General features: G+C 41.0%; 1 protein-coding gene across 1 annotated transcript in view; it reads right to left on the bottom strand.

Moving 5' to 3' along the window:
* The window catches only part of LOC137163397 (interleukin-1 receptor type 1-like), a 70,730-nt gene extending 58,794 nt beyond the window's left edge, over positions 1–11,936 (bottom strand). The window contains exon 1 of the mRNA XM_067563583.1: positions 11,918–11,936. The gene's annotated coding sequence lies outside the window, so the exon portion shown is untranslated. The remainder of the gene's footprint in view (positions 1–11,917) is intronic.
* Positions 11,937–17,216: the final 5,280 nt, after the last annotated feature.

Here is a 17,216-nt window from a genome sequence, read left to right as displayed (position 1 = left end):
GTATAACATGTACTAATTAAAACATCAGTGACACCAGTAACATCACTGAAACTGCCATTTACAATATTTTAAAGATGAGGGTACTGTGATAGCATGTACAAATCTTTTGGCACTGCTGCAGAGGACTCCAAAGTCCAGCAGTACCCCCACCACATTGCTGCACCAAGGAGAAGGGGCTCTGCTGAGCCAGCCAATGGCATGAGATTAGGGGTCTTACCCAGGATCGGAGGCAGCTCAAGGCGGTCTGACCAGCCAAGTAATGCTGATCACAGTAAGAGTCATCTATTTTTCACAATAATTGGTTATGTAAAAGTGGCAAATTATTTGTCAACATATAAACTTGCATATTTAATCGATTAAGTTGTCCTGATTGTGACCTTATAGCATCTTTCTCCCTCACAAACTCTCTCTCTCTCGCTCTCACACACACATACACACATAAAACTATATTAATAAAACACTGAGGTTGCAAAGTCAAGCACTCAAAAGTTCATAATGAGTGCCATGGAAAAGTCCATGAGGAAGTTAATAATTCATATGCTGCTCTGAAGCCAGAATTGTGTGCAGTAAATTAGGCATGGGGCCACACATTGAACAATGAGGGAAAAAACAAAATATTGAATAGCTGCCCATTTAATCATTGTCCATCCTGTGCACTGAATGAGGCAGGGGTCAAAAGTAGCATCATTCCATCATGTGGCACCATATTGACACCTGCCTGGTTCATGAGCAGAATTGGACCATTTAGATCCATTACACAGGCTTCTGCCACTGGAGTAAATGGAGTAACTGAGAGAAGTAGTACATTGCCATTGTCTGTGGACCAGCACTATAAAGAGATGAGACACATTTTTCCAGTGCACTTCATAGCTATTTGCTGATGGCAGAGGAATGGTGAGACTCAGGGATCTTGGGTTCCATTCCAGGCTCTGGAAAGGAGTGTTCTCTAGCGAGCAAAGACTTTTCTTCCCATCCCACTCCCCCCACTCACTCCCAAGTTTGACCCCTTCCCCTACATCCACTCCAACCACCTGGATCCAGTTTTGTTTCTTCCCCACCCTGGTTCTTTGTCCCAGTCTCATTCTCCTTGCCTACCCAGTCCCAGGCTTCTCATCACAGTCTCAGTCTTCCTGCCCCACCAGTCCCAATTCCTCCATTTCCACCCCAACTTCTTGTCCCCAACTTCCTTGCTCAGCCACTTCCAGTTCCCTCCTCCCAATTCCTCATCCAATCCATTTCTGCACTCCAGCTCCCCACTGGCTCTTATTCTCCCTCCCCAGGCTCCTCGTCCAATCTCAGTCTTTTCCCCACCCCTTCCACAGCTCTTTGTCCCAGTGTCACCTTTCCTCAGCTCCTTGTTCCAGTCTGTTTGCCCATATAATCCCAATTCTTGCCCCTTCACTGTTGTTCCTTGACAGCTCAGTCGACTCCCTACCAATCATCCCTCCATTTTGGTTCCTAATCCCCATCTCCTAGTCCAACTAATTGGGTTTCTCCCATTCCTCAGATTCCATGTTCCACCCCCTGCCCACTGGCTCCCCATTCTCCTCCATTCCCCTCACTGGTTCCTAGTCCCACTTTCCCTATCCAACCAGTCCTAATCTCCTCTCCTCTCACTCCCCTCCCTGCTCCAGCTCCCAGGTTCCTCTCCCACCAGGCCCAGCCTCTCCTTCCCCAACCTCCAAGTCTCTTTGCCCACTTATTATCACTCTCCTCCCAAACTCCCAATTACAGTTACTCTTCCCCATACAGTTCCAGTCTCAGCAGATTTCTTGTCCCAGTCTAATCCTTTATCACACCCTGGTCTGGCTTTTCTCCCCTATTCATTTGAATCAGACAACATCCTCCTCCACCCTGCCTGGGTGCCAGCAGCAGGGTCATTAAGTGCACAGTTGAGACAGGCTTTCCTGCTCTCGGTTCCAGTGCCCAGACCTACCCTTGCCCTGGAGCATCCATTTCGGTGAAAGTCCAGCTTTGCCCTAGCCCTGGACTGGAGCATGATCAGTGCCTCTATGAGCATGCAACATGTACACGCTGGTCAGTGCTATGAACTGTGAGAGGCTCAGGCGTGCTCAGCGAGGATAGAATCTTCAGATGATTTAGCTGCTAAAATTGAAGAAGTCGCGAATGAGCATGTGTGAACTGCAATTTTTAAAAGGCTTGTAATTGGGCTCAATTTGAATGGATTTTCACAAGAATGGCAATATACACATCCCTCACGTATAAGCCAAATTTCAAGTCCCTGCTCCAACACATGAGCGTGCTAGAAAAAGAAAAGATCACGAGAATATTTTTAACTTGAGTAAAAACTTACTTTTCCCTAGCCTCGTTCTGACAAACATCTGAACCATTGTGGCTGAAAGTTTCCAAAAAATTCAGCATTCCATTGTGACCAAACAAGGGGGGCTGGATTGGACAGTGAAAGGGACGGGAGGGGGAGGAATGGGAGACAAAAACTGATGAAAAGAGAGGGAAGGCTGATGAAAAGAAAGATGTTTGATTAAAAAAAAGGATTAAGAAAATGAAATAGGCATATAATTTTACCAAACAGGCAAAAGAAAACTGAAGAGAAAAAGTAAGGGAGAAATAAAGCTAAAAAGTGTCCTGAAGAGGTTGATCTTAGAGGGAAAAAACAGAACATTTAAAAAAATTGGGAAAATAGATGAAGGTAAGATAGACCCACCACCCCCAAAAAAGACCAAGGAAAGGTTACACACTAAAGCAAACAAATATGAAAGAGAGAGAGAGAGATGTAAAGCAGACAGAGTAAATTCAGTTTTTGAAGCAATGTTATGGAAGGTGTGATGCCAAAGTGTCGCAGTGAAATACACAACCATTTTATTTTTCTTAGAAGACATCTTAGAAGAGCATGGCTAAATATGAAATGAAGCAGGTGGTTGCGGTTAGGTGACCTAATTATTGGTGTAAGGTGGCAGGAAATTACCTGATTTAATAGAATAGGGAGGGTTTGGGTTTTTTTAAAGAAACCAGTGTTTATACACTTCATAGAATGGCTTATGTAGCTGTTATAGTTACTGATGGAAAATATGTGAGTGCATTGGTACTTTGTTTTGGTACTTTTTTAATTGAAAACAGCTTTCTATTACATTTTTCTGGTACAGAATTCCAAATACTTGGAAAGCTAGCTTTTATGCAGAAAAATGTACTATTTTATAAAATCTTTAATGGAAGTAACTAACTGCTTTTTAAATATAAATCTCCTTAAGAGGTCTTTAATATCTCTGGGCCAGATGCTTCCACCCTTATTCATCTGGAATAGGACAATACTGTGAGTAGTTCAGCTGAGGTTTTTCTTACTGTGATTTTACTGAGGCTAGCTGTGGAGTAATGCACTGCTTACAGTGAATAAAGGTGGCAGGTTCTGGCCCATTGTTGGGGGGACAGGGTAAGTCACAAAATGCTTCAAAAGCTCTTCTTTTATATCCCATCTGTGATCACATACGTGTCACATAATGAAAATACAAACTAGAGTGGCCATTTTAGTCTATTTAGTCTGTTTTTTTTGAACGTCTGAGTGGAATTGCAACAAACCTTACTAGAATATATTTTTAGCTAGTCTAATTGCAGGGTTTCTTCACAATATAAAATCCAGCAGTTCAATTTACAGGGATGCTGCCCTAATTGCAGTAACACTAGCAAAATTATGCAATGAGTTTGACAGTACTCAAAACTTCAAAAAGATTAATAACAGTGCATAAAATAAAATGTATTAAGGTTGGTTAAAAAAAACCCAGGAGGAAACATACTGAACTAAAAATAATCCTCAAAATTTAAATAGTGATTAAATTTAGTTCATTCTCAAAACTGTGTTTTAATAGAAAAAAAAATCCTCACTGTCATGGTGTCAAATACAGCACTCTAAAAAAGTCCTAGGGACAGATTCTCAACTGAGGCAATGCCTATTTATACTAGCTGATAATTTTCAGTCTAAACTTTGAGGACCTGACTACTCTCACTGCAGACACAAAACACATAGGTACAAAGGTGTGAATTATATGCATAAACACCATGACTGTGTGTGCAGTCAGACGATTGCACATGTAAATAGCCAGGTACATGATAACAGGCCATTTGTGTATCCAGTTAAGTGACTGGATGTATAAGCATAGCATCGGTACACACAAATTAGGCACATCAGTTTTGTGCATGCAGTGCTGAAAACCAGGTCCTTAACTTTTCAAATTCCTATTTTCAAAATGCATTGTTACTTTAAAAAAACAAAAGAAAACCAAAGTGCTTCAAAACTGAAGGAGGCAAGAGGAAAGAAAAAGGAATGGATATAGAAATTATTCATGCATACTAGTCATTTACTTTGCAGTTTAAGTAAACATGAAATTACTGATGTAGGTAATATTCTGTTCTTTTGACCTAGCAAACAGTCTCCTCCTGCTGAAAGACTAGACACTTACAATGGATATTTATTATATGAGGAAATGAATGGTGACACATAGTATGTCTTTTTCTACCTTATACTTTTGTACCCCATCAGTTCCAATACATACCTAACAGGAGATGGGATGATTTCTGTCCTTAAAATGGAAAGCTATTTGTGAGGACACATTTCCACTTCCAGTTGCACTTCTGCATTCCAATAGCTGTGGAGTTTTAGAACGTTGTTTCACCAATATTGGCACCACCGCATGGATAGTTAAAATGTATTATAATTAATATTTATATTATGGTAGAACTCGGAGGATTTTATTTCCATTGTGCTAGGTGCATAACAAGCATATAATGAAAGACAAATCACTGCCCAGCTGTAAAATCTTTGTCACCGATTACACAATGATTGAACAAAAACATTTAAGCACTTTAGGGATGAGAAAAATGTGTGTACTATAAATTCCATAGTGAGCACAAATCCTATATGAGGAGTATTGGTGTGTACATCATTGTATAAAATTGTTACTATTTTGGATATAATTTCTAATACAGAAAATAAATGATTTTATCCCTCTTTTAAAGGCTTTCTTCCTCCCTTCTCCGCCTGCAGACACATCTTGTACAGATATAAAGAAAACAGGGTGCACTGGGAAACAGTGAGGTAGAGTAGATATTCTTTTTAATTAGCTTTTTCCCTTTGGAAACATATATTAACCCTTATATGTCTATAATCATATATTCTATTGTAGCTGGGAGGTGTGGCCTCCCTCAGAGATTGACACCGAGGGAGAGCCAAACACCCGCCCTCACCCCTGCGTTCAAACCCAGGAGTGCAGCACCGGAAGCAGGTAGACGGGGCTAGGCTTATAAAACCCAGGTCGGCCCACTCAGTCAGGACCCAGTGGCTAAGGGAAAAGGACACTTCTCCTTTGGTACCCCAGCCTACAGCCACCCCTGATCACTACATGGAGGAGAGGCTGCCAGAGCTACCCATGGCGTGGGGCCCTGTGGATCTGAAAGAGCTGCCTGAACTGGATGAGCCAGCGGAGCCCCTGGATCCTATGACCTGGAGGAGAGGCTGCTGGAGCTGCCTACTACCTGAGGACCTGGAGGAGCTACCCGAGCTGCCAACCCCTGGTGAGCTAGCAGGGACACATGGACCCTGGGATTTAGAGGAACTGCCCTCTGCAGAGGACCCTGAACAGTTCCCAGACCTGCCATCAAGCAACAAGAAACTGGGGTATGGCTCAGGAGACCAGGTACTCTAGAGAGAGGGTGGGAGGAAGAAGCCCAGGGAAGCTGACTATGGTCCGGCTGAGTTTGCATTCGCTCCGAGTCCGTGTGTTTTGGCCAGAGCACCGCTGACCCAGTGATGGGACACCCCATCACTGACAGGGCCCTGAGCTGGGACGCAGTGGAGATGGGTGGGCCTGCATCCCCTTTCCCCCTTCCAACTCCGACCTTGGAGTGCACGCCTGTTGAGGTCCAGAGCCTGTTCCTCACTGCCTGCCATGCCCTGCCGAAGGGCCAGGTATGGACTAGCTACTTGCTCTGCTAAGGGCTAGAGACAACTGCCCTTTGGCCCTACCCTGCCTAAGGGCCAGGGCCTTGGACCATTTCCTCACCCTCTTAGGCCACAGGCTGTTTACTCGCCCTGCCAAGGGCTCAAGACTGTATTCCCTATTGTCTGCCTGCCCTACAGAAGGGTTAGGCCATAGACTGTTTACTCGCCCTACCAAGGGCCCGAGACTGTGTTTTCCCCCATTGCCGGTCTGCCTTGCCAGAGGGCTAGGCCTGAGACTATCACCTCGCCCTGCTGAAGGCTGTTTCCTGCGGCCTGCCCGTCCCTGGCTGAGGGCTGGGTCATAGACTGTTTACCCGTCCTATGAGGGTGAGAGACTATTACCCCTAGGAAGCGGCCGGAACCCAAAGCTCGCCCCACTAAGGGCTGGAGGCGGCCCCTTTAATTTGGACTCCCCAAGGGGCGTAGGTGCTGGGAGGTGAGGCCTCCCTTGGAGATTGACACGGAGGGAGAGCCATCAGTGCCGCCCCCTACAGGCGATCTTCTACTCTGTTGCCAACTCTGGTGATTTTTATCATAAATCTCACTGTGTTTGATTTCTTAAAGCTCTAGCTCCTGTAATCCTGTGATTATGAGAATCTCCTCTTTCTTAAATAAGTTTCTAACACTCATTGTTGAGGAGGAAAGCTTGAAAGTGTGACAGAATTACACCCTAAAGACTCAAAACCCAAAATAAAAACTACTTTGGCTTAAAATGCATGAGATTTTTTTAATCTCATAATTCCTGGAGTCTTTCATGGTTTTTGAACACCTGAGGTTGGCAATACCACAAATCAAATATGAGGACTGAGTGACAGAGTTATCTGGAGGATCCTTTCTGTTCCAGTGTCTGGAAACCTTATTGTCTGATTTTAGTCTGGAATATCCAAAAGAAAAGTATTGTCCACAATTTTTTGTTAATCTTTAACAGCCTGACGAATTAATAAGGATGAAAGGAGGCTTGAATTGCATCAGTACTTGCATGAAGACAGGATGTTGAACAAAAAGATCAGAGGCCAAAAAAAAATCTGTGTAAAATGACAGTCTCAAGTCCCACGTGCAATTAGGTAATAGTCTGTCAGCAGTGGTTCAGGTGCATGTGATGGTTCTAAAACACTTTGGCTGAGATGTTCAAAGCCACCTATGGGTTTTGGACACCCATTCCTCCTTGGGAATTGGGCAGCAGGCATTCAAGACCAACAGGGCTTTGAAAATCTCAGCCTAGGGATCCATCCCTGAAAGTTCTAACACAGCAGAGCATTGCCAGTACCCTCTGTGAGTGCCCCACCTTGGAGCAAAGTTAGGCAAAGCCTCCAAACCTGCACTGGGTTACTGCACACGGATGCAATGAAATCATGGCTAGAAACACAGATGTTGCAGCTACACTAGTATAGGTCCTCCCAGCTCCGTCCCACAACAATCCTATCCATCCTTCAATGACTATTTGATGCTTTTCCAACCGACCTTCCAGGCTCACACCACTCTCAGTTCCAGGCTGTTCCAAGAGCAGCCCAAGAGGAAGGCTTGGCTCTGCCTCACACCCGCCTTCATCTTCGCTCCCCCCCATTACCTGGCAACTGAAGTGGGGGGCAGGGAGACACTAATGAAATGTTGGATGACCCTGTCTTCTCTCTTGTGCAATTTACAAAGGGCAAAAAGAAGTCCTGCTATTGCCAGAAGCTCTTCCTCTGTTTTAAGGTTTTTTGTAGTCTTAAATTTTTTTCAGTAGTACATTTGTATACAAGTTGGCAGTGAGCGTCAGGCTCCTCAAAAATTGCTACTGTACTCCTAAAAATTTGCAAATGGTCCCACACTCATTCCTCTAGCAGGTACTTCTCCAGCCCCCTCAGATTAAGATTTGGAGAATGCAGAGGTTGCTCAAAGCCTCCATAGCTTCCCCCTTTCCCAGGACCCTGCACAGAATCTCACCCACCGCCTTAACAGCACCATTCTGGTAGATGTTTGCCAGGTTCTGGAGTGGTTAATAAAGTTATGCACTGTGACTTTCCAGCAATCGAACCACTAGCATTAGAGACAGAGGTGAACTCACCATTGTGTTATTCCAGTTTTATGCTGATGTGACCAATAGAGATGTGGAGTTACACCAGTGTAAAACTTTAATTTTGTGCTGAATCAGGTTCCTTATCTTGTGCTATTCTTTTCTCTCCCCCTTCTGTGTATGTTTGTCTTAAGAAGAGCTAGTCTTCAGCCACAAAACCCAAGAACTACCGCTTTAAAATGTACTCACTTTCTGAACAAGAGCATTTGCAAACCCGTGTTTCAAGCCAGGGCTTTTTCCCTTTAAAAAAGGCTCCATATAAGAGAGAGAGAGGGCATAGAGGAGATTAATTGTAAATTCAGTAAAACCTTCATATAGCAAAGTGGTTCCTCTCCCCTCCCCCCACCCTTTTGATGTTTAATAAATGTTGAAAAGATTTTTGGAGGTGAAGGAAATGGACAAAAAAACAGACTAAAATCTTGGCACTATAACCACAAACTTTAATTACTGTGAATGCTGGGCCAGTACAGAAAGTAACAGCTAGGGAAGCTTTAAAACTAACTCCTAAATACTTATCTGATCTTTTCAGCATAGCAAAGAAGCCAGAGTAGGGGCAGGCCACTGTGGTCCCATGAAGAACTGGGATTGGGGTGCGGGAAAGATGAGTCATCAGGCTATTTCTTGAAAATGTCAGGGGGAGATAAAGAGGTCCCGAGCTTCCACTAAAGAGCTATTTTTATACATCGTATACAAGCAAAAAAAAAAAAAAAAGGGCACAGGGCCAATTTATTTTCCATTTGCAGGTCACCTTTAATGTGACTAATTTAGAAAAAATAATGCATAATTGCTTCAATCCCAAACAATACACCAGATACATTTAGCAAATGTGTTTACAATGGTGATGTCAGTCCATTTTTTAGGGGGTTGACCTCCTCATCATGATGAAACTGTGACATCTTCCCTGAGAGCATGGGAAGAAACTTGTGTTCTGATGCCCACCAGACACCATAATCATCTCACTCTCCACAAAACTCTGCCATTCCAATAGATTTGAACTCCATGTAGGCAGATCCTTTTGCAGGATCAGGACCTAAGCTGGTACACACACAAAATGAAAACCACAAGAATTACTAACATGTGTAAATCTTATTAAAAGAATAATAAATTATAAATAGACAATACAAGATAGGTATTGATTGTACTTTGATTGACCTTAATTTTCCCAGTCCTAGCAGCAAGAAGGAAAACATCCTGCCCTGCTATCTGAGATAAGTCATTATGCTGACTTGTTTTACAATTTGACCTAATTAAGATAAATGAAAGTGGTAGAACACTGAGTCATCTTAATTGAAAGAGCTATTTGGAAGGAATGACAAATTGAGCAGATTTGCCATGTTTTCCATAACTCATTAAAAGCCTTAATGTACAAGATTTCCTAGCCAGGAAAATCATTATTTATCTAATGGCCATGCTAATGTGACTGGATTAGAATAGTGTTTGCTCCATCTGGCCTAATGTAACAAATTCTGCTCTAAACAGCAGCCCTTAAATATTTAGATATCACATTCTATTTGTAAGAACTTATTCTTAGACTTGGAAAGATTTAATTTTTATTGTTTATAAATCTTTATAGACAATATTTGTTTTGTTTTTATCAATCCAAGATATTGCAGTAGCAGGAAATTTAATAAAATTCAGATGCTAATCACTATTTACATTAATTTTTTGACCATATAAGTCAAAGTTTATAACAGGTACAGAATCAAAATCTCATGATATTGTTTATGGATTGCCAGTTCAGATTTTCTGAGTCCACAGATTACAAGTGTAACATATACAGAACGGGAAAGTTATTCTATGTAGATTAGTTTTGGGGAAGTAAAAATAGATGAACGCCATCATACAAGCCCCAATCCTACAGATTTATGAATGTGTTTAACTTTACATATTGTGAGTAGTCACAATGGGTGACATCCTGGCCCCACTGAAGTCAGTGGGAGTTTTGCCATTGATTTTAATGGGGCCAGGATTATACTGACTTCAGTGAGACTGTTCATGGTGTGTAAAGTTAATCGTAGGTGTAAATCTTTCCAGGATTGGGGCTGTCCTCACAATCTAATCCTTCTAAGATTACTTATACTGTATTTTACATTTTATCACCGCATTTTTTAAATTCTACTGGATTTCAGTAGGATTTCCCCAAGATTGTAAACTCTTTGGAGCAAGGGCAGTCTTTGTTCTGTGTTTGTACAGCACCTAACACAATGGGGCCCTGGTCCACAACTAGGGCTCTTCGATGCCATGGTAATACAAATAAATATACTCTGCACCGGGGTGAATTTTACTCTTGAACAATGATGCTGGTATACTGAATATTACTTTCTAAAAGTAATAAAGTAATCATCCCTAAGTAAATGGAAGCCCTACTGAAGTTAATAGGAGGTCCATGAATGCATGGAGAGCTTGCAGAACTGAACTCATAAATCAGAAGTTGCACTTTGAAGGTGAAATGTACTTACTCTCTAAAACTAATAGTTTGAACTTCCTTGGTGCCTTCCACCTGAGGAACTAAAAATGCTTTAAAACCATGAACAAGTCAAGCCTTACAGCAGCTCAACAGTGAAGTAGGTATTATTCTCATCCCCATTTTACAGAGGCACAGGGAACTTAAGTGATGCTGTGGGAGGCAGACCTATCCTTGCTTACGGACAGCCCCCCAGCCTGAAGCAAATATTCACCAGCAATCGTACACCATACAAGAAGAACACTAACCCAGGAACATACCCCTGCAACAAACCCCATTGCCAGCTCTGCCCACACATCGATTCTAGTGATACCATCACAGGTCCTAACCACATCAGCCACGCCATAAAGAGCTCATTCACCTGCACATCTACTAATGTAATATACGCCATCATGTGCCAGCAATGCCCCTCTGCCATGTACATTGGCCAAACCTGACTGTCACTACGCAAAAGAATAAATAGACACAAAGCAGACATAAAAAAATAGAAACATCCATAAACCAGTAGGAGAGCACTTCAATCTCCCAGGACACTTTGTCACTGACTTGAAAGTTGCCATACTTCTACAAAAAAACTTCAAAAACAGACTTCAAAGAGAAACTGCTGAGCTTGAGCTGATCTTCAAACTGGACACAATCAAACTGGGTCTGAATAGGGACTTGGAATGGTTATCTCATTACAAGAAGTAATTGTCACTGTTCACATATTCTCACCTCCTAATCAATGGTTATGAATAGGCCTCAATTACTTCCCCATTGTTGTTCCTTAGCCTTGGATATGTATATATATACCTGCTATCTGATTTCTATTCCTTACATCTGACGAAGTGGGTTACAGCCCATTAAAGCTTATGCCAGCAGAAATTAAATTTGTTAGCTTTAAAGTGCTACAGGACTCTCATTGTTTTTGCTCTGTAGGGGAGCCAGAAATGGAACCCAGATCTCCTAGCTTCTATTCTTGCCTCCAACCTCAAAGTTTGGCTTTTCTCCACATTTTCAGAGAACCTACAGAAGTTATGCACCCAGTTCCCCAAAACCCCAATCTTAATCTCAAACCCTCATTTACGTGAGTGATATAATTGACTTCAATAGTTTGAATAAGAATTTTCAAGACTGGGCCAAAAAATGTGCCATAATTTTTCTGAGGCTAGAACTATGCAAAGACAAAATCTTTAAAGCGCATTGACTGACATTTTTCAAATATTTTTAACATCAGTGCATCAGATAATTTCAAAATTGGAGCAAAATAAAAACAGACTTGAATTTTTACCATCTATATGACATTTCTAAATTGGATCAATAACGAATGCTTTACAGACAGTGGATCAAACAATGCTGATAGGAAAAAAAACACACATACATTACTGAAACAGGTTCATAGCTATTACTTTTCTACAACTTACTGTATATATTCGCTTTGTAGCATTACCATGTTTTATTAAGGCGATTCCTTCATAAAGGCTAAACCACTGAAGCTTATGGACAGACTCCATCTGACTACAGTGGGCTTTGGATAAGGCCCTAAATGCCAGTAATCCTGGGTCTTAATATTTAACAGCTGCAGAACAAGGATAACAGGCTCTGGAAAAATACAGCCAGTCAGAGGAAAGCAGTACAAGTTGCAAGAATTCATAGTACAGGATGTACAAAGGACACTCAGAGACAGCTAGAGCCTGATTCTCCTTTCACTTACAGTATGTCAGGAGCAACTCCATAAAAATCAATGGGGTGCAAAAGATCAGAATCAGACCTTATTGTTTTATAAGCACATTAGAATTCCACAGGGACCCATCACCTTTCACTTTGCAACACTATATATAGTTGCTTTTTATCAGGAGATTTAGTGTTTTAAAGTTAACTAAGCAACAAGAATAGTACAAGAAAACTTTCCATAAAGGTGCAATAATATCATAACAAAAATGGCATATGATTATACAAGTTGCCAAACTTTTTAAATGAATTGTGTAAACGGTCGCGTAACTACAGTATATTGTTACAAAACTGGATTTTTTAGAGTTACTTAATAAAATACAGAGGACATGATATAAAAATAGAACAAGTTGAGAGAATACAACAATCCAAGCTAATTAAAGACTCAGTTTAAGTCTCACCACCAATATCTGGGTGTCTCCATAGATAAGGTACTTGTTTAATTAGACATATTGCACCTTGCTAATATAGGTCAGTTTTAACCATTAATTTGCTTATTTATCAGTTTCACCACCTTAACATTCTTTGGACCAAATCCCTCTCGATCCATGCAAAGTTCAATTAATGGGGAATTCCACCAGGATTAATTGACTCTTGTCTTTGCTGCATTGGAGTACTCATGCTGAAACTCCACATCAAGCATTACACCCATGGGCTGCTGCTAAGGGTGGGACCACTGACCATCCCAACACAGGTAGTTTTGACCAATGAATCTGCCTAGTCACTGACCATGCAGCTGTACCCAAAAAGAAACAAAATTCAACTGGAATCTAAGCCAGATGGTGCCCTCCCCACACAGAAAAACAAATAGAAGGGCCAAAGCTATTTGAAAAAAAAATCACTTGAGTTTCCATCTGCAGTTTTGGAGTTCTCAGGCAGGCAGGGGAGCTGGATTTACCTCCCCATTTTTGGACAGGAGGCCAGATATCTCAGAGCACCATGGAAGCTTTGAGTATTAATGCAGATGGCCAAACTTCACCACTACCCCTTCTCCTTAACTCTCCTCTAGCAGCATAGCTCCACCTCATCTGGCCCCTTCCACTTCTGTCCTTATTTCCCCAAAGGTTGAACATTAATTCCCGCATGTATTTCCATGTGTATATGCTGGGGCATAATTCAGTGTAGAGTGGATCTCTCCCAGCCGTGACCCTTTACTGCTAAATGATGCCCACTAAGCCAGAGCCCAAATTTGTAGCATTTGTCCAGAGAAGTCTCAGCAGAATCAGAGGGAAAGGAGGGATGATACTGTTTAAATTCAGCTTTTTTGCTAACATTTGAGCAAGCTTTCAAAACTTTTCATCCCTTCTCAGCTGAGGGGCTGATAGAGATGGGAAATAATAAAGCTCTTAAATTAGGCTTCAGATTGGGAATTTCCTGTTACACAGAATGTACTTGAAGTTCCTTTGGAATTTTTCCATCTTATTTCCCAGTCTCCACATTGGTTCTGTAGTAACTGCCCTGGGAAACAGACACAGTCACCTCCTCATTTTAACTAACACTATGGTACCAAGAACATGCTGATAAGTACTAGACCATGCATTTTACCCCTAGACTCTCAACAAATATATAGACTTGATTCCCCTCTTTTATACCCATTTATACTAGGGTAATTGACTGATTCAGTAGAGTTACTCCCAATTTCCAAAAGAGTAAATGAAAAGACAATCAGTCCCAGTGGGTTTAAAATGCTCAGCCTTTTAGCAGCCTAGTAAGGAACTGAAGATTTAGGACCAAATACTGCTTTCCTTACTCCTGTGAACAGTTGTATTGATAAGTAAGGTCAGCAGTATTTGGTCCTTAGTCCAGTATCATCTTGGATCTCCATCTTTGCTTCCTGATATAGCGACATGGCATCCCCTATCTGCTTCTTTGCTTTTTCTGCTGCATGCCTCGAAGTATATCCGTTAATCCATTTCCAAAGAATCTAACAACTCAGACTTAGTTTAGGTGAAAAACTCTGAGCAAGCATGTGAGTGACCATCAGCACAACAGGATGTAAGAGTAAAAAAGATTCTGTAGAAAATGAGCAAGTTATCTAAGTTTTTTCAGAACCTTCCATTAGCCCTGTTTGTTACAACAGCCTTAGTCATCCTGGCCCAGCTCCTCAAAAGATATTTAGCCACCTAACTCTCAGTGAAATCAATGGGAACTAGATGTCTAATCACCTTTGAGTATCTGGGCCCTTATCCCTAGACAACTTCAACTTCTTATTGTTTACATTTCCTTTCTTTAAAAAAAAAAAAAATTCTGAACAACTTGGGAGAAGGCATCATCTCAGAGCCTAAAGTCTACCTGAATTTACTATACTTATGAACCCTTTGTGAAGTAAAGCTTGACTTTTATTGCCACCACAGTGCAGTTCAAATAGTTGGCTTAGGGCAGAAGCAAATGGGAAACCAAAAGTTCTGCAGAGAGGTTTATACTCCCTCCTCCTGACTCCCTCAGATGAAGAACATACACTGTTTAAACATTCACAAATATATTGACCCCAAATGTCCGAAATACACAATTCTGACATCTCAATCTCAGTGTTTCCTGAAATGTTTAATAGTCAACTTTAAATAGTCAGTCAGTTTTGTGACGTAGGCCCAATCCAACTCCTACTGAAGTCAAAATTACTTCCATGCAAATTGGATTGGACCCGTAGTGAAATTGGAATAATATACTTAAAAATAGTGCTGGAAAAATGAAAGCACTTCTGAAAATGATTCTAGTGTAAGATGCAGTATTATCGTAGCTGTGTTGGTCCCAGGAGAGGAGAGATAATATCTTTTATTAGACCAACTTCTGTGTCTTACCAACAGAGTAAAAAAAAAGATTACCCACCCACCTTGTTTTGTTAGTGTAAGACTTTTTCAGCTCATGAAAATATACGAGTTCACCTTAGTGTAACACTGTTGTAATTATTGGAGTAAAACAACTTTGGCCCTTTACTTGTGCACTGGTTTAAACAATTGTCTTTTGTCATTTCAAAGTTATTTCATACGATTGTAACAGGAACTTAAAACATTTCATAAAATGCAGAAGCACTTGTCATAGCATTTCCAAGACAAAGACAGACAAAGAACTAAAAGTCTCCTCCCACAGCATTCATTCAAGCTTATCTTTCTGTCTTCTCTGAACCAAGCATAAAATATATTGTATGGGAATATAAAACCCACTCAAACATCTTAATCTCTTCCTCAGAGAGAAAGTGTGGTCTAGTAGTTAGGGTGTTAGTCTGGGACTCCAACAGAAATTAGACATATAGGCACTTTTGAAAATACCATTAGTTGCCTAAATACCTTTTAAATTCTGTCCCTTAGTCTCTCTGTTCCTCAGTTCCCCCATCTGTAACGTAGGGATAGCAGCAACTCCCTACCTCCCAGGGAAATTGTGAGGATAAATAAACACATTAAAATCCCATAACCTGCCTCTAAACTAGTACAACTGTATTATGGTTCTCTGAGATTTTATATTATAAATATGTATGTTAATATTTAACTGAGTGGGCTTGAAAGCAACACTAGCATCAAAAATTTGCTGAAGTATATGGGCTGACTGATGAGGAGGCCTCATTCAGGGAACAGTTTTAACCCCAGCTTCCAGCTACCTTTGTCTTCTAGTCAGAAGACAACTGCCTCCAATAGTCAAATAGTCAACTGCCTCCAATAGTCAAACTGCCCACGATCTATTCTTCTACACCCTCTGAGAGAAATGTAATGAAGTTACAACAGCCTTAGACACTTTTATGGACTGCAGGCTACAGTTGAACAAGAAAGAGAACTGTGACAGATCCAAAATAAGGCTCAAGACAGCGTGGGAGGAATGGAGCTCATTTGTGTGAGCATTCCTCTCATCTGTGAGTTTTGCAACTCACTATGACGCAGCAAATTTTTTGGCATCCCAGAAGAGGCTGAGCTTTTCCCTGAATAGGGGAGTCATCATCCACAGCTTCCTACAGACTGTGGTTACCTCGTATTCAGTAGAATTTAGTGTTCTATGGTTCTCAAACTATACATACATATGCAGGGTATTGATCATCTTTATTCAAACTTTCCTGAAATGCAATACATGTATAAGCTTAATTTATACTCACAAACAACTGTAAACATTCCTATTACAATGCCTGGGAGCAATGAGAAATCAGTGGCAGATAGATATTATTTGAGTGCGTGATCCAAATTCTCTGAAGTCAAGGAAACTTCAGTGGGCTTTGGTTCAGATCCTTAAAGCCTGTCAGAACTTCTCATAAAAGTTTGTTGTTTTACTGTACAACAGAAAAGCTAATGAAAATATTAAATTCAGAGAAAAGAACACATAGTCCAATAAACATTTGACTTAAGCTACCTTACATCACAGAGAAATTGGGAATGTCATCCCCTCCCCAACTTCGGTGTTTCTGTCTTACATTATAGGTGATCCTCCCAGGGAAGAATACAGAGCGGTAGCTGGTCTTTTAAAAACCTATATATGGAGAAAATTAAGAAAACACTTTCAACAAGCAACACTTAATATAAGTTCTCCATCTTTTTCCTTCCCCAAAGCTTTTATACTCAGTTTTTATGCTATATTAAAATATACATACAGCACAGTCACTGTTATGTTTTTCTCTTGGTATAAAGTTACTGCTGTGTTTGTGAAAGAGCAGCAGTGAAAGAGAAAGTTCATGTCTTCTGATACATTTGTTACGCTGAATCAGTTTGTCCTTGATCCTCTAGGAATGGCACATTTCAGGAAGTACGAACAGGAAACCAAGCTGGGCGTATTGCCATGAGTGTCAGAAAGATGCAAAACACAAGCTCTTGTCAACTCACGTTAACCACTAAATGGCGCATCAAGCAATATTAACCATTCCCTTCACCCAAAAATTCTGTGATTAGCTGCTGAACTGAATTGCAGTGTCAATTTCAGTCACAAAGCCATGGTGTCATTTTTTATTATATACACTATGAATCTCTTCATTTCTTCATCTGTCACACCATTTCATATGGTGTCTTTACATGACTGTGCACACCATGTCTGCTCTCACAATGAAT

The sequence above is a fragment of the Emydura macquarii genome, unplaced genomic scaffold (assembly GCF_026122565.2).
Source record: "Emydura macquarii macquarii isolate MOO-44397 ecotype Brisbane River unplaced genomic scaffold, CSIRO-AGI_Emac_v2 contig_2531, whole genome shotgun sequence".
Classification (NCBI taxonomy): domain Eukaryota; kingdom Metazoa; phylum Chordata; order Testudines; family Chelidae; genus Emydura; species Emydura macquarii.
Note: the sequence above shows the minus strand (reverse complement) of the source record. Positions and strands in the feature narration are given on the sequence as shown.